Here is a 19,720-nt window from a genome sequence, read left to right as displayed (position 1 = left end):
ATGGAGAAATTACCTTAACTGTATTTTCTCAGAGAGGAACTTTGAAATGTCTGAAATCTTCCTAGAGCCATTTAGGTGAAATCTGACCAAGAACACCTTCCACCCCATCTGTTTCTGGGAACCCATTTTACTATAAGCTAGAAAGCCTTTAAAATCAGCCAGAAGTATTCAGCTGCATGTCTTTGACCACTGTGTTCTTTAAGTACTAGTTCACACCCCTCTAAAAAAGGAGAGTTATACACAAAGTTGGGCTTTTTTCTTTTTTTCCTTCTCCCTCCTTCCCTTCCTTTCCCCTCTCCCCCAACTTCCTTCTTTGTTTCCTTCACAATTTAAAAAATTATCTAACAATACTGAGTTTAAAATTGTCAAGTAGTTAATTTGTTTTCTAATTTCCTAAACCAGAAGTTTATGACAAAGAAATATTTCATGTGAAATGAAAGATGTTTCAACTTTTTATGAGCTGACTTTCCACATTCCTTGTTTGCCCTTTGAATTCATTTTGTGGTGTAGGAAGAATGTAAACTTGAAACAAAGAGTTAGCTATCAGGCTTTAATACTATTATAAACAATGGAAAGAACAGATATTTTATGATATTATAATTCTGATGATCTGAAAATAATATCTTTGACAATTACATTTACATTTCAAGCTCTAGAATACAAATTTCTTAAACTGCATTTAAGGTAGTGTTATTTTCAATTGCTACAAAGTGGAAATTTTTTTATTTTAACCTCTTTCAGGGACACAGAATACATGTTTTTAATTAAAAATGCACACTTCCTAAGGTAAAGTCTGTCAAAAGTATCAGGCATCCAGCTCTTGCTGAGTTTTGTTAAATCCTCCTTAACTGTCTAGAGTTCTTCTAAAGGGATGTGGATATGTGTGAAAAACTAAACCCATTTATTATAAATGCCTTATCTTTACCCTTTAGGATTCTTTTAAATATATTTTACTTGGTACTATTTATTAAAAATGGGAGCTGCCTTGATTTAGAGACAACTCATGTAAGGTAGGTTAAGTAGTCAACTGTTTCTTTAGGCCTTATGTTCAGCACCTCAGCCACCTACTGTGAAGTTAATTAATTCAGTCCAAAATGAAATTATAGGGCAGTTTGGTGCAGTTTATGTAAAATGCCATTTGAATATAATCATCTGTGTCACCACAAATGAGAAACCACCATATTAGATAGAGATAGAATGTTGTATCGCAAACGAGAAGCTGCTTTTCCAGGAAAAATACCTATCCTTGTGTCAGAATTTATCAAAACTGAGTTTTTTAAAGAGTGAATTATTGAACAGTAATTAAACTTTAATTGATGGCCATTTATATTAAATGGTTGTCTTCACTATAGGTCTAGTCCTAAACTATAATGTGGATCAAGTTGATTTTTTGCACTTACATTTCAGTGCATTACTATTTTAAAATTTTTGGATATTTATGTTTAGCTGTTTCATTGCTAATAATTGGTATATGAAAATTCTTTATTCTGGATTATGCATTTTTCTAGTTGACCCTGGGAAAGATGTTACCTTTGAGTTTTTAAAAGATCAGATTTTATTTGAAGATGTATTTGGTTGATACTTTCTGGCAATCTTGTGCAGTTAGCATTGTTTAGGATTTTTTAAAATTGAAGTGTATAAAATTTTTGGATAAAAAATATTAATTGTATCACATATTTTTAAATATCAAAGACTATTTGGTAAGGAAGCCTAAGTTATGTGATTAAAACTTCTGTACATTAAAGGAACTGGTTCATGAAGACATTTTCTAATATTTTTCCTAGGTCCTGCCTCTAGGATAGACTGTAGAATTGGAGAGTGTGGTAAAATTGGTTTAATCAGAGAAAGGCATATGCGGTAGCTGATGCTAGTTATTACAAGACTAACACTCTGATTGCCTTTGTATAATTAACATATATTCATATATAATATTTCTTAAAAATCCATTGATGTTACCTTATTTTTAGTTTAGTGATTCAGAATTTCCCCGAGAGGTTTAGTCAGTCTGATAACAAATTAAGTAGCTTGTGTATTCAGTCACCATTAGTCACAAGGAGACTCCTTATTTTAATTCACCTCCCTCTGTACTTAATTTATTCCCATGGAGCACTTGAGGGGGAGGGGAAGAGAGTGAACAATCCTGGATCAATTATATTATTTCGACATTTTATCTGTAAGTGTGTGGTATGATTAGAAATAGTTGGCATTTCTTTTCAGAAAAAAAAATTTGTTTCTCTAAGGAGAGACGCCTACTAATCAGTAGGCTTAGATAAACAAAATACCATAAGGTTCAGTTAACAAAAAAATAAGCTATTACAGAAATAATTTTAAAACATCTTTCTCTGCATATAAGAAGAAAATACCAATTCTGGTGTATTTGTTAATTAAACAGGATCAAATTTTACTGAAAACTGGGTTTCCAGTTGTAGCAGTTTGCTTTTGAGAGATATGGTAATCTCTTAATGTAATAACTACTAAAAGAGCGGTAGATTGCAGAGATCCTGGATATTCATAATTTTGCTATGTCACAAGCATGTTTCATTGTGCCAAAATTTTGTTGAAAATGGAGAATTTTCTACCTTGTATCAAAATATTTTTATGTTTACGCCCTCAAAGGAAAATAAACTTTTTGCTTGTGTGATCAGATAAATTTTTGTTGAACTTATCTATCTTAATAAATAAGTATTTTAGCCTAGTTAGAGGATGTTTACAATTTTAAATTAAAAGGAGAAATGTACTAAGAATTAGCCCCTTGGTTTTTTCCAAGATGGCAGATAGCCGAAGGACCCCGCGTGCCACAATTTCAGAAAAAGACTTCAGATTTGTGGTAGCAAGTATCAGGTGGCTTGGCTTTTTTTTTTTTTCTTTTCCAAATAGACACTGCCAATACACAGGATGCACATGAAGTATAGGACTGTCTCTGAAAGTTGGCTTTTTGTAGCAGGTAACACCCCTAGACGCTGGATGCTGCAGACTGCTGCAATGGGCTCCTGTCTGGAGAGCCATTTTTCCTTTTCCTTTTTTTGGTTTCTCTTCTCTTGGCTTGCAAAAGTGCAATACGGAGAACTGTAGAACAAGTTCTGCAAGCAGCTGGAATATCCTTGACCCCCCATAATTTGGGACACAGAACCTCGAACTCCTGCCTGCCTGAGCCTTCCTGATTACACTGAGTGTAACTTCAACCCCACTAGGTGAGTACATCGCATCATCTACTCTGGAGGGAACCACATAGTTCAGCACAGCTGGTAGGCAGATTGCACCTCCCCTCCCCCAAATAAAAAGTGATGGCCAAATAAAGAGAGGGAATACATCACCTCTGCCTGGGGGTGGTGTAGAATGCTGAGCTGATCCAGCCTGTGTGGAGGGTGTGGCCCAGCTGCAGTCTGTGAAAACAAAATACCACCACCTCCACCTTAGAGAAACTGGTAGTGAGCTGAAGCTGACAGACTTCCAAAAGAAAAGCAGTGGACCAAAAAGCTGAATTTTAACTCCCAGGCTTCCCTGCAGACAGGAGCTGGCAACAGCTCACATATCAGCTCCCAGGACCACTTCAGAGAACCTGCCTACACCAGACAGCCCATCCCACCAAGGAAAGCCTAGACTCAAAACACCTTGAGCTGAGTCTTCCCCCCACACCGCCCAACCACCAAAGCTGCCTGGTAGGGAGGAGCAACACCAATTGCCACTCAGCCAGCATACCAACCTTAAGAAAGGACAGAGACAGAGAAAACCTCTATCAAATGTCAGAGGAAAAGAGCCCAGAACATCCATTGAACTGAAAAGAAATCCATTCCTTTCCATAACAAGGAAGAAATTAGGACAATAAACACATATGTATATTTTCCTATTTAGTATTTTTATTTTTTCTAATTTTTTTATTTTTTTAATTAATTTTAATTTGTTGTTACCTATCTCCCTCTTCCATTCTTTCCAACTATCAATTTGGTTAGTTCTCTCTTATTCTACTTTCCTTTCTCCCTCCATTTTTTTCTTCTCTTTGCTTCTTTCCTCTCTTCCTTTCTTCTTATCGTCCTCTTCTCTCCCCACTGTCCCTACCTCCTTCAAACTCACCACTCACTAAATAGTCTGTTGTACCAACTTTACACGTTACCCCCCACCCTTCCTATCCCTCTGCAATCCCTGACAATAGCACCCTCCTCCACAACAACTGAACTATACCTTTACACACATTAGGGCCTTATTTCCCTGTAGCCCGCACATCTCATACTTCTTCTTCCCCTTGCCCTAACCCCCATCTCCTCTTCTAGCATCAAAATTACCTAAGTATCTATGTAAATAACTGGTTTAGCATTGAATTTTTTATTGCTAAGTTATATCTCCAGGTCAGGGAACAGAAATATTACAACAACCTACCTAACTACTAAGCTACTCAGAGCACAGAAATTAAGTCAAGGGAAAGATAACAGGTGATTAAAACCCCCAACTAATCAACACATGAGCAAAGCACAAAATAGAAACATAGGGAGAAAAAGAAGGCAAGGGAATATAACTCCTCAAAAGACTAACAATAGCAGACTAACAATAATATAATAGTGGATTTGGTGGAAAGTGAAGGGGAGGAATCCTCAGTTGCTGACATCAGAAGAATGATAATAAGAATGTTCAATGAGTTTAAAGAGGACATAGAAAAACAAAGAATCCCAAGAGAACAGGAATAAAAAACTCAAAAAAGACAGAAAAAACTAAGTGATGAGGATTTCAACAAATTCCAAAATTAAGGAGATAAATTTTTAAAAAGAGATAAATGAAATGGAGACAGCACAAGATATGAAAAAGAAGTTTTACAAAGATATAGAAAGTCTCAGAGAAAACAATCAAAAAGAAATCCTGGAAATAAAAAGTTCCTTAAATCAAGTAAAAAATACAGTTGAAAGTCACTTCAACAGCCTGGAACAAGTGGAAGAATTTTAGGGCTTGAAGACAAAATAGATATTAAAGCCAAAACAAGAATTTTTAGACAAAAGCTATGAAAGGAATATGCAGAAACTCTGCAACTCCATCAAAAGACCAAACCTACAAATCATGCGCATTGAAGAAGAGGTACAAGCCAAATATATAGGTAATACATTCAACAAAATGATGGCAGAAAATTTCCCAAACCTCAAGAGATACCTATCCAAGTATAGGAAGCCTCCAGGGCACCAAACAGACATGACTAAAATAGAACCTCTCCACAGCATATTATAGTTAAAACAAAGAACAAAGAAAGAATATTGAAAGCTGTAAGAAAAATCAAATAACACATAAAGCAGATTTCTCAACAGAAACCTTAAAAGCAAGAAGGGCATGGAGTGTGGTATTTCAAGCACTGAAAGAAAGTTTATAGCCATGAGTGCATATATTAAAAACACAGACCTCAAACAACTTAATGCTACATCTCAAACTCCTAGAAAAACAAGAAGCTAAACACAAAACTAGCAGGAGAGAAATAATAAAAATAAGGCTGAAATCAATGAAATAGAGACCAAAAAAGCCATACAAAGAGTCAACTAAACAAAAAGCTGATTCTTTGAAAAGATAAGATTTACAAACCCCTGGCAAATCTGACTAAAATGAGGAGGGAAAAAAATCCAAATTAACAAAGTTAGACATGAAAAGGGGGAGATAACAAACACCAAGGAAATCCAGGGACTCATTAAAGACTACTTTGAAAACTGTAAATAAATTGGAAAATCTAGAAGAAATGGACAAATTTCTAGACATGGCCATCCAAAATTGAACCAAGAGGATATTAATCACTTAAGCAGATTTTTAACAGGCTATGAAATTGAAGCAGCAATAAAGAGTTTCCCAAAAAAGAAAAGTCAAGGACTTGATGGATTCACTGCTGAATTCTACCAGACCTTTAAAGAAGAACTAACACACACCAGCCCTCCTCAAACTTTCCCATGAAATAAACAGGGAACGAACCCTGCCAAACTCATTCTATGAAGCCAGTATTATACTCATCCCAAAACCAGACAAGGGTACAACAAAAAAAGAGAATTACAGGCCAATCTCTTTAATGAATATAGATGCCAAAGTCCTCAATAAAATATTGGCAAAATGAATTCACCAGCACATCAGAAAGATCATACATCATGATCAAATCTGTTTCATCCCAGGTATGCAGGGATGGTTCAACATGTGCAAATCATTAAATGTAATACAGCATATTATCAGAAGCAAACACAAAAACCACATGATTATCTCAATAGATGCAGAAGAAGCCTTAAACAAAAAATCAACATCCTTTCATAATAAAAAGCTATGATGAAACTAGGAGTAGAAGGATTGTACCTCAACATATTAAAGGCTATATATGACAAGCCTATGGTCAACATCATACTTAATGGGGAAATTTCCCCTAAAGTCAGGAATACAACAAGGGTATCAACATAGTCTTGGAATTCCTAGCCAGAGCAATAAGACAGGAAGAAGAAATAAAAGGAATACAAATTAGATAGGAAGTAGTTAAACTATCCCTATTTGCAGATGACATGATCTTATACCTAGAAGACCTGAAAACTCCACCAAAAAATTCCTAGACACCATAAACAGCTTCACCAAAGTAGCAGGATACACAATCAATTTACAAAAATCAGTAGCCTTTCTATACACCAATAATAAACAGACTGAGAAAGAATACAGGAAAATAATTCCATTTAAAATAGCCTCAAAAAAAATACTCAGGAATAAACAAAGGATGTGAAAGACCTCTACAAGGTAAACTATAAACCATCAAAGAAAGAAATCCAAGAAGACTACAGAAGATAGATAGATATCCCATGCTCATGGACTGGTAAAACCAATATTGTGAAAATGGCTATATTAAAAATATCTACATGTTAAAAGCAATCTACATGTTCAATGCAAAATTCCAATGACATTCATCACAGATTGAAAAATCATCCCTAAATTTCATCTGGAAGCACAAAAGACCATGAATAGCCATGGCAATACTGAGCAAAAAGAGCAAAGCTGAAGGTATCATAATACCTGACTTCAAATTATACCACAGAGGCATAGTAATAACAACAGCAAGGTACTGGCACAAAAACAGATAGTAAGACCAGTGTAATAGAATAGAAGACCCAGACATGAATCCATGCAGCTACACCCACCTGATTATTGACAAAGGAACCAAAAACATAAGATGGAGAAGACAGTCTCTTCAACAAATGTTGCTGGGAAAACTGGATATATGCAAGCAGAAAACTGAAAATAGATCCATGACTTTCACTCTGTACAAATATCAATTCAAAGTGGATCAAGGATCTTAATAAAAAGAACTGAAACTTTGAAACTAGTGCAGGAAAGAGCAGGGAATACATTGGAATTTATAGGCACTGACTTCCTCCATACAACTTAAGTGGCCTAGCTACTAAGAGAAGGATGGGCAAATGGGACTACATGAAATTAAAAAGCTTCTGCACAACAAAAGGAACAGTCTGTAAATTGAAGGGACTGCCCACAGAATGGAAAAAAAAATCTTTGCCAGTTATGCATCTCACAAGGGATTAACGACCAGAATATACAGGGAGGGGAAAAATGTAAACTCCCCCAAAAAATCAATGACCCAATTAAGAAACGGGCAAATGAACTGAACAGAGCTTTTCAAAGGAAGAAGTCCAAATGGTTAAAAAACACATGAAGAAAATGCTCAACATCCCTGGCCATAAAAGAAATGCAAATCAAAACCACGTTAAAATTCCACCTTACTCCTGTTAGAATGGCTACCATCAAGTGCACAAGCAAAAATAAATGTTGGTGAGGATGTGGAGAAAAAGGAACCCTCATACACTACTGGTGGGAATGTAAATTATTGCAACCACTGTAGGAGACAGTATGAAGGCTCCTCAAAAAACTAAAAATAGAACTGCCATATGATCTAGCAATTCCACTTTGAGGGATATACCCGAAGGAATGTAAGTCAGGTTACAATAAAGGTACCTGCACACCCATGTTTATTGCAGCATTATTAACAGTAGCTATGGAAACAGCCAAGCTGCCCTACTACTGATAAATTAAGAAAATGTATTTATATATGATGGAATTTTATTTAGCTACAAGGAAGAATGAAATTTTGTCATTTGCAGATAAATGGATGAAACTGGAGGACATCGTCTCAAGTGAAGTTAGCCAGTTTCAGAAGGCCAAAAGCTGCATATTTTCTCTCATATGTAGAATATAAACCTGATACAAATACAGCAGTATTATGAAAAATAGATCATGCTAAGGGGAGGTCACATACAAGAGGGAACTTGTAATAAAAGGAAGTTAAGAAGGTGAATAATTGTATGAACATGTATGTACATATCTCTAGTTTTATATTTTACATATACACATGCATTTTAATATTTGAGGTTAAGGGGATAATTCCTTTTTAATATGCAAACAATTTTAATATAATTTATTTTTATTTAATTGTGCTGGGTTAAATTCAAGTTCTGCCATGGCCTGGCTGTATGATTTAGGAATGGATAGGGTTTTTTGTTTTCTTTTTAAAATCTTATCTGCTTTTTTTTTTTAATCTTTAGGGTAAAAATAGTACTTAATCTGGTAGAATTGTCATTATTAAAGAAGATAATGCATGCAACACATAGCTCAATGCCTGGTACTGAAGTTATCAGTTGTTTCTATAACATGGCAAATAGTGTTTAAAAATTGTATAAAAAGGGCCAAGAGGGTATAACTGATTTATATATATGCAAGCCCACAGTGACTTAAAAGTCACTTGTAACTTCTCTCCCACTTTTTTTTTTTACTTTTTTTTGTTCAATGTGAATGTGTTTGGGCTCATAGTGAATAAAATTTTAGGAAATACGTAAAAATTTATCCAAACACTTATTGTGCATTCTGTCTCAAACCCTATATTAGGTACTATCTGGACATGAAACTTCTTAAGAATCCCACACTCTAGTGAAAGCGACTAAGCATAGTAGATGATACTGAGATGAATTACTGCTTGACCTGCCTATGACCAGGAGAACTGGAAGATAATGGTTTCATAATATTTAGCATAAATCTATCTGGGTACAGATATTTAAGACAGTCTCTACCATTAGAGAACAAGTTGTAAAGATTAAAGAATACATAAAACAATGTGGACAATATAAAAAAGGGGCAATATAAAATTAAGCATCTAATTTTAAGTGCTATGAGATATAAGTATAGGATATGAGAACTTTTACCAAGAGTTTTTTCAAGTAAATACAAAAGGTCTTATATCTTTTTACTTTTAAAACAATGAGTTAAGTAGTGCAAAATTATATAGTGTAAATATCTTAAAATGGTGTGAGGACTAGTTCCAATAGAACTCTTCAAATCTTGGAGAGCTAAAGCATGAAGTAGGATACAACTCATCCAATGAGTTCCTGGCGGGGTTTAATTCTGCAGTATTCACAGGTAGATTAGTGGACATGAAAGTTGTAGAAAGAGCAATTGGTAAAGCAGTTGACTGGCAGACATGGAAGGAACATATTTAAGGCTAGAATTAAGACAGGTAGAACGAGTTGGCATGACTAATGCCAGTTTGGTGATATGTTAAACCACATATAGGACCTTAAATTCAAGTACAGGGAAATAAAGTCAGGTTATTGGAATAGTTGACATTGTTGCAGAGTTAGTGAAGTACTCAGCTTTTGAATTAAGGAGATTGGATTCTAGTTCCTGGTTGCCATTAACTAGCCATGTTCCCTTGGGTAAACTATTTATTCCCCTGTTTAACTTCCTTATCAGTAAAACATCTGGCAGGACTGTTGATGTTTGTCTCTCCCTGATAGAGAGAGCCAGGGGCTTCTGAGTTGATGCTCTTGGGATAAGGTCAAGCAAGTGAGCTTCTGGGTCTCTCCTGATTGAACTGGAGCAGCTCTAAGTTTATCTGTTTTGTGTTTTAACCCCACGGGGTAGGGTTATAACAATCCTCATTTTATAGTGGAGCAGTCTAAGGATTTCTACCTTATCAGTCAATATCCAAACTGCTTTCATTCTCCTCAATGTACTAGCAGCTTATAGTAAATGTGAAAGAACAAAAACACTAAAGTCAAGTTCTGCCTGACTACTCTTTTTCTCTAGCAGTGTGATCACTTGGTATATTTCTTTGCATTAAAGTTCCAAATAAAAATCCCTTTCATAGTCAGATCCAGCCTGTACTATTATAGGCATGATGATACCTGGCCCTGGGTCATGAGAATATTTGGGTATATGGAAACCTGACTCTTCTGCCAAGCTGTGGAAAGTGTTAATAGAAATATGAAGAAAAGATAAATTCCAATAACATCTGGGAGAACTGGAAGAAGAGGTATTTGAGCCAGGCCTTGAAGTATGGGTTAGTCTTCATTAATTACATTTCTTTAAGTAAAAAAGCAACAGAAGCCAACTTAACCCAAAGAGAAGGGGGTGGGGAAAGTGGAATAACTTGTTGAAAGGCTGACAGAATCGTTCAGAGGATTGTAGAATGCCTATTGAAGGATAGGTAGGAAAACTTGGGGGTCCTCAGCAGCATAAGATTGAAAGAATAAAATGTGTTACTCTCCTAGCTTCTCACAATAGTCTTTCAGAGTAATGAGTTTGGTGATACAAAGTTAATCACAGAACTTAATTTGTCTATGGGTCTCAACTAGGAATGATTTTTACCCATGCAGAACATCTGAAAAATGTCTGCAGACATTTTTGGCCATGCAGTTTACCTCTAGTGGAAAGAGACCAAGGATGCTGCAGTGCACAAGACAGGTCCCCACGACAAAGAACTGTTCAGCTCAAAATGTCAGTAGCGCCATTGTTGATAAACCTTGCCTTGGAATACATAAATACCATCTAAGATGAAAAGCAACTGATGTAGTTTAAAATGTAGAAAATATTATGGGAATATACAGAAAGGAAAGTTCTTAAGAGGTAGGGTTTTTTGGAGGAAGTAGCATTTGAACTGGGTCTTGAATGGCATGTAGATTTGGGGGGTGGTGATTCAGGAAATGGTATTCTGAGCAGAAGAAACAGTGAGCAAAGGGGCAGGAACAGTGTGATGGTTTAAAATACATCCACAAATTCTTTGACACTCTTCTTTCAAATATGGAGCCCAATTCCCCTTTCCTTGGATATGGGCTAGATTTAGTGATTCTCTTCTAATACAGTATGGTGAAAGTAATACCATGTGACTCTTTAGAGTAGGTCATAAACAGATACTTACCTTCTCTCTCCTCTTCCTCTCTTCTCTCCCTTCCCCTGGTTCAGTTCCAATCTCAGTAGAAACAATGTTTTCGTAACCAGTAACTAAAGTAAAATGACAATTTCACAATGTACTTTTGTTTTAGACACAGAACTACATTTCCAAACAAAATCTTACCTAGACCTTTACTACATAAGACAGGGATAGAACTGCTGCAGAGGAGCAAGGTGGTGCATAGCCTCTCTCTGATGCTTTGCCATCCCATTCCCCAGTGCTCCATGAAGCTGCTCTGTAGGACTTGCAGTTTCCAAGAACAGTTTGAAAACTGCTTGTTTAATGTATCGCTTGATTAATCTCAATGAAGTACTGCTAGTTATTCAATTTAAAAGCTGACAAGCTTTAGACTAGTTCCACTTCTTCCTTGTTGCAGTGAACTGGCCTTCTAGAGCCTTCTATTTTGACAATTTTGATTGGATTACTCAGTAGGCAAAACTAAATAATGTTCAATTCAATAAAAACACAAGAGAACAGATTTTTCAATAGGAAAAAAGCTGTCTTCATGATGAGCATGGTGATACACCCTGAAATCCCAGGCACTCAGGAAACAAAAGGCAGGAGCATGCCAGTTCAAAATAAGCCTGGGGCAAAAAGTGAGACCCTACCTAAAAAACAAACAAAAGGGTTGGGGACATTGTTCAAGTGATAGAGCACTTGCTTAACCTGCATAGACACTGGATTTAATCCCCAGCACCAAAAAAATCCACTATCTTCATGTGTATAGCATATGTATACGATTTATATTTTCTGAGTTGGTATTGTATTATTTTTAATTATATAGTGGCAGGGGGGAGGGAACCAAGTTCTTCAGTGCTTAGAGTCTCCCAAAGGCTATATTCCCTAACTAATCAACCCTCAGCTTATTCCTAGAACCATGAATCATGGAGAAAATATGTTTCCTTAAATTGTGCATCAGGAGGATCTTGATTCGAGGCTAGCCCAGGCAAAAAGTTCACAAGATCCCATCACAACCAATAGCTGGGCATGGTAGCATGTGCCTGTCATTCCAGCAATAGCAGGAAGCATAAAACAAGAGAATCACAGTCCAGATCAGCCCGGGCAAAAAGTAAAACTTTATTTCAAAAATAACCAGAGCAAAAAGGACTGGAGGTGTGGTTCAAGAAGTAGAATGTCTAACTTGAAAATACAAAGTACTGAGTTCAAACCCTAGTCCTGCCAAAAAATAATAATAATAATAAAAAAAACACCCTAAAAGAACCACACTAAGAATCAAAACTGAGAAACTGACACAATCAAGTGCTCATTACCTTAGGAGTGACTCACTGCTTAGGTCCCTGTCAACTTGGAGAGAGGCTGCCAAGTTTTTTAACTGGAGAGGTCTTATGTTTGATAAACTATACAAGCAAGAAGTGACAAGTCAAACTATCATAAGAGAAGACTAGAGTCATCTGAACTTGGTGCTGACATCAGAAATGTGGGTGGCAAATTAGACCAGAGAGCAAAAGCAATGGGGATGATTTTAGTGAGATTTTTGGGGAGCTTAGGGGATGGAGATAGGGGCAGGGTCCCTGGAGGGACCACTTACCAATTAATGGTTTCCTATTGAATTGAACAGATGTTTTTAATTGATCTAAGATTTCTAATTGATCTTCAGGCAAAAGAATAATAAAAACTATACTTTTATTTTCTGTTTAGTAATCCAAAAGAACTCTTTGTTTTCCTTACTCAACTCTTGTTTGAGATCATTTTTAAGTAATTATAAAATATAAATAGAATATTAGCATCTTGGGTGTATTTGGTTGTTGAGAAATCTTTCTCTAGAGAAAATATAATTTCATAATTGCTGTAGTTATTATCAGCTTCTTAGAGGAGGAAGGAATCTCAAAGGTAATCTACTCCAACCCCTTCCACAGGCAAAAGCCACTTTCCCAACCCATTCATGAATTTACAGACTCTATTTAACAGGAGTTTCTTTAAGATTGTTTTTAGAAATTTCAGCTCTGTTTCCTGTAAGTTTCAGTTCTAAGAAAGGTTTTCTCATATATCGAGATAACTCATTTTTCCTGAAACTTGCAACCTTTTCCACTAACAGCTCTTTCTGATTCTGATTGGTGGTTATTTTCAGGTTTGCTCCTTGCCTTTGTAGAATTTACAGGTGATTTTTTTTCAAAATGATAGTAAAATAGCATACTCTCTAGAAACTGATTTTACCAATAACCTCCAAATTCCAATTCACGTAGTATCTCAACTACTTCATTAGAACAGTTACACAAAATTCAAAATTCTCTAACAGAAAGTAAGCCTCATGTGGGAAAAGACTTCCCTTCTTCCTGTCCCTAGCACCCCGGACACTACCTGATATGTAACAATTGCTACAGAAGGGTATTTAGGAAGAATTGAATGAACAAAATTTTGTGGAGCTGTCATCTTTCATTTTCCAATCAGTGTTTATCAATAACTTTAAAGTTATCTGCTATTTGCACAGTTACTTCATTGTTCATTAGTACATGACTCTGGTAAGTATGTCTCCTGTGGAGAGAAATATTATAACAAACTATTATGGCATTTAACACTGATATTTCAGTTACTCAACTAATCCACCCACTGGTAGAGTGAACTTTGAATTAAATGCTTTGAACACTGAAGTCAAGCAAACCTTGATAAAAATCAAAGGCTGCAAAAATCTTGTTTGACAGAAGGCATGAACAAGAATGCTAAAATTAATACTGTTTGGGGAGAAACACTCGTTCCACAGCAGACTAAATGAGGAGTAACAGTTCAAGAGTATCAAAATGCCTGTGTGATCAAAAGACAAAAAACAGCTTCTTTTCATTGCATCGCTTAATATTACAGGACTGTTTTCTACCTAGATGAGCACCTGTCTTAGCGGTAACTCAAATTATTTGATCACTTTTATCTCATCCAACCTCAAACTTCCTGTGAGGGAGGTAAGCAACTGAGAGATCTCGGTACTGTTTTCAAGATGAGGCAAGTGAATTAGAGAGGCTGTTCACACACTCCAAATTTCAAAGAAGTCTGTGGGAGGAAGTGAGGGTAAGAATTAACAGTTAACTCCTCGTTAAAGCAATCAGCATCAGAGCTTGAAAGGACATTGTGAGCCCCTGTCCATTGTGGGATTTCACAGTAACACTTATTTGTGGTCATTTGACTCATTTCACCACCCACACAAGATTTTAAGTAATTTTTAACCATAAAAGTTATATAGGCATGCATATATACATACTTGCATCAGTGATACAGAAGACTATTTTTTAAAAAATCATGTGTATTATTCTCTTTCCTCAAATCCCAGTGCCACTTTTCAGAGTCTCATTACCATACTTCCAAAATTTTTCTATGTATTTTAAAGTTTGTGTATGAATACATTCACACATGTGATTATATGTTCCAGCTCTTAGAAAAGAACTGTACTTGGAAGCCTAAGTCATTTCCAACTGCATGACGTTGTGTTATTCTCTCCCAGTCCTTCCCTGACAGCTTTCTTGATCTAGTGAATACCAATTTCATCCTTCCATTTGCTCAGATCAACTGGCAGTCATCTTTGGCTCCTTCTTCGGCTTTCTCTATTCCTGTGTACAATTAATTTATCAGCAAAACTCGTTGGTTATATGCTCAGAATATCCAGAATCCAACCACTTATACCTATCTCCATTGCTTTCACCAAGTTCAAGCCACCTTCAACTCTTGCCTGAATTATTACAATAGTCTTCTAACTGGTCTCCATGTGCACAGATACTAACTGGTCTCCCTACTTTGACTTATCTTGTTATTATCTAGTTTCAGAGTGGTGCACGGATCCTGTGAAAACACAAGTCAGATTGTGTACTTTTCATGCTCAAAAATGATCCAAAGATTCCCCATTTAATTCAGAGTGAAAGCCAAAGTCCCTACGGTAACTGACTACATAGTACATGATCTGCCAACCTCCTTGCTGCTATGATTTAATAAATTGGATTTTATTTTTGTTATAATATTTTGAAAGTCCTTATACATTCTGGATTAAGCTCTCTGTCAGATATATAATTCATAATTATTTTTTTCCCAAATGGTGACTTATAAGTTCATTCAATGAATAGTACTCTTAGTTTTGATGAAGTAAAATTCCTGTTTTTTGGTTTTTGTTTTTGCATTACTGGGGCTTGAACTCAGGGCCTTCACCTTGAGCCATTCCACCAGCCCAATATTTTTTTTGTGGTAGGATTTTCAAGATAGGGTCTCACGAACTATTTGCCCAGGCTGGCTTTGAACTGCAATCCTTCTGATCTCTGTTTCCTGAGTGGTAGGATTATAGGCATGAGCCACTGGTGCCCGCCCTGTTGTTTTTATTCTAGAGAGCTTGGTTTTCGCATCATATTGAAGGTTTTTGTCTACTCACATTCACTGATATTTCTCCCATCTTTTCTTCTAAACGTAGAAGTTTTTACATTTTACATTTCTCCTGTGATGCATTTTATAGTCCATTTTGTCATATGATTTGTTAATCAAATTTTTTTTTTCTTGCATGTGAGTGTCCAATTATTCCACCACCATTTATTGAAAAGACTACTGGTTCTCCACTAAATTGCCTTTGCACTTTTCTGGAGAATCAGTTGCCAATGCATTGTCTGTTGTTTTTAAATTCAAATACTCCAGTGATCTATTTTCCTGACATTATACCAATGGCACACTGTTGAAATTTCTCATTTTACTATGGGTCTTGAAGGCAGGCTGTTAGCTCTACAACTTCATTATTTTTCAAAGATGCTTTGACTCTTTGAGGTCACTTACATTTCCATATGAATTTCAGAATCAGCTTATCAATTTCTTCAAAATTCCTGCTAGCTGTTTGGGATGAAGTTTCATCTCTAGGTTAGTTTGGGAGAAGTTGACATCTTCACTGTCTTCTGACCAAGGAATGAAGTATATTTTTCCATTTATTTAGCTCTTCCTTAATTTATCTCAGAAATGTTTTGTAGTTTTTAATGTATGGCTCTTGCACATCTTTTGTCAGATTTCTATCTAAATACTTCATTGTTGTGATGCTATTATAAATTGCATTTTTATTTCAATGTCTGCTTATCCATTGCTAGTAAATGGAAGTACCGTTGACTTTTGTATATTGACCTTGTATCTTGAAACCTTACTAAACGTCCTTTTTAGTTCCACTAGGTTTTTATAAATAGAATCTGTTGGGTTTTAGCATAGATGACCATGTTATCTTTGAATAAAGACAATTTTACTTTTTTTCCTTCACAATCTGGATTTCTTGTGTTTCCTTTTCTTGCCTTCTTGCTCTGGCTAGAACCATCAGCATGATGTTGAATAGAGGTGATAAGAGCAGACATCCTTGTATTATTTTTGATCTTAGAGGGAAGACATCCACTCCTTCATCACTGTGTGGGATGTTACATGTATATCTTTTTTAGATGCTTGGTATTAGGTTGAGGAAGTTCTCTTGCATTCCTAGTTTGCTGAGAGTATTTATCAGAAATGGTGTTAGAATTTATCAAAGACTTTTTCTGTATCATTTGAGATAATCATATAGTTCTTTATTTTGGCTTGCTAATTATAGTTAATTATATTATTGATTTACAGATGATAATTTATTTATTTACAGATGGTAATTTTTACATGTTAAACCAAACTTACATTCCTAGGGTAAATGACCACTTGGTCATTATCCTTTTAAAATGTTGGTAGAATTGACTTGGTGAGGTTGTTTTTTTTTTTTTTTTACAACTTTTATACACTGTTCATACTGGTCTGTAGTTTCTTTCCTTATATGTCTTCATCAGATTTTAGTATCAGATTAATGCTGGCCTCAAGGAAGTAGTTAGGAAGTATTTCATCCTCTTCAATTTTCTGGAACAGCTTGTATAAAATTGGTATTATTTCTTCCTTAAATGTTTGGTAGCATTCACCAGTAAAGCATCTAAGCCTGAAATTTCCTTTCCTTGAAGTGTTTAAACAAAAATTTTAATTCCTTTAATAGATGTAGGGCTATTCATGCTGTTTATTTCTTCTTGAGAGAGTTCTAGCAGTTTGTGTCTTTCAAGGAATTTATATATTTATCTAGGTTTTCAAGTATATAGCCATAAAATTACAATATTCCTTTGATATTTTTTAAAATCTGGAGATACTGCAGTGATATTAAGATATTGATAATTTATTTTCTCATTTATTGCTGATTGGTTTGGCTAGAGGTTTTTTAATTTTATTGACCTAAGAAAATTTTATACTATTTTATTGCTATTCTTTATTGCTTCTTTGTTTTCAAATTCACTGATTTCTACTTGATCTCTGTTGTTTCCTTTCTTCCGATTTTGTTTCATTTGTTCTCCATTTTCTAGTTTCTTAAGGTTTAAGATGAAGTCACTGATTTGAGACTACTTTTCTTATTTACTATAGAATTTAGTACATCAGTTTCCCTCCAAATATAGTTTTAGCAGCATTGTATAAAAATTTGACATGCTATGTTCTCGTTCTCATTCAGTTTAAAATATTTCCTAATTTCCCTTTTATTGCATCTTTGATTTTAAGTTATTTAGAAGGGCCTAATTTAATTTCTATGCATTTTGGAGATTTTCTAAACATCTTTCTGCTACTGATTTCTAACTTACTGTTATCTCAGAGCGCATGTTTTATTTTATTATTTTATTTTTTTTATAATGGTGAAATTAGGCACTTTATTTTTTTTAATTTTTATTTTATTCATATGTGCATACAATGTTTGGGTTATTTCTCCCCCCTTCCCCCACTCCCTCACTTATCCCCCCCCACACATATGTTTTATAACTTGAATTTTTAAAATGTATTCAGATTTGTTTTATTGCTCAGGATGTCATCTTTCTTGGTAAATTTCCATATGCACTTGAAAAGAATATTCTGATATAATTGGCAAAAGTTTTCCATAAATGTCAATTAAGTCCAGTGGTTGGTATATTGTGTTGTTCAATTCTACATGCCTACAGATTATTTATTTATATATTTATTTTTGCAGTACTAGGGCTTGAACTCAGGGCCTTCACCTGAGCCCCTCCACCAGCCCAATTGGGTTTTTTGAGATAGGGTCTCACGAACTATTTGCCCGGGGTAGCTTTGAACTACAATCCTCCTGATCTTCACCTTCTGAGTAGCTAGGATTACAGACATGAACCACCGACACCCAGCTCCTACTGATTTTTTAATCTACCTGGTTAAGCAGATATTGAGAAAGGGATATTGAAATCCCTGACTACAGTCGTGGGTTTATTTTTCCTTGCAGTTCTGTCAGTTTTCACTTCATGTATTTTGAAAATCTGTTATTAGGTTCATCAATATTTAGGATTTTTATGTCCTCTGAAGGAACTGGTCTTCTTAGTGTTAGGAAATGACCTTCTTTCTCCCTGCCAATATTCTTTGCTTTTTCTTCATCTAATATTAACATAGCCTCTATGGCTTTCTTTTGATTAGTGTTAGCATTGTATATCTCTTTTCATCCTTTTACATTAAAGCAAGTTTCTTTTAGTCAATATATAGTTAAGGTCTTACTTTATAATCCAATCTGAAATCTGCTTTTTAGATCATTTTTGTTTGGTGTGCTTATTGATATGAATAGAATTAAATTGATTATCTTACTATTTGTTTTCCTTTTGTCCCATTACTGCCCCTTTTCTTCTATTTCTGCCTTCTTTTGTATCAACTGAGTTTTAAAAAATCATTCCATTGATCACCTTTGTTGGCTTTTATCAGTAACTCTTTGTTTTAATAGTTTATTTGGGATATATAAAAAAGGCCATCTGGATAAGCAGTGAGGTTTCTCTGCTACTTTGCTGCGTCTATAGGAACAACAGTGTTTGAGTATCTACTACATGGAAGGTGCCTTCCAACACTTTAAACACAGAAGCTCATGGACAATATTGTGAAATTCAGGCTCTTATTCACATTTTCATATGTGAAAACTGAGGCTTAAAAGATACAGTAATATTTGTTCAAGATTATACAGCTAGTACAAGATTAAGCTTGGATTAAACATTTTCTTTAGCTTTGGATCTGTGAATCAGTAAATTCATAGTGGTGATATTGAATCAATATTATATGTTGTAACTATCTCCTTTGAAAATTTCATTTTGTGTTATTGTTATTATTTTAACTCACAAACCTGTTTGTGGTAGCTCGAGCATTAAGGATTTCCTTGCATTTTTAATTTTATGTGATTTGGAGAATTGCCACCCCACGTCTCATTTCATGACCCTCTCAGTTCCTGCACAGTAATTCTTCAACCAGAAACCACAGCATTATCGTTCTAAATATTCTTCAACTGGATGCTATCTTTAACTCCATCATCTTTGAAGTTCTCTCTCAGCTTTGCTAGTCTCTGAGTTTTAAAATTCTACCCAGAACTGAGTACTAAAAGGTTGTAATCTGTTTATAACATTTAAAATGTACTTCTCATTTAATATGGATGTACATTTTCTGTTAAGACAATGTTACACCAAAATAACGAGATTTGGTGGCTTTGCAGGAACACCAAGATATACTAGTTCTCATTGTATT

This window comes from Castor canadensis, chromosome 7 (genome assembly GCF_047511655.1).
Source record: "Castor canadensis chromosome 7, mCasCan1.hap1v2, whole genome shotgun sequence".
In the NCBI taxonomy this organism is placed as follows: domain Eukaryota; kingdom Metazoa; phylum Chordata; class Mammalia; order Rodentia; family Castoridae; genus Castor; species Castor canadensis.
The sequence above is the reverse complement of the archived record's forward strand: the minus strand, read 5'-3'. Positions refer to the sequence as shown.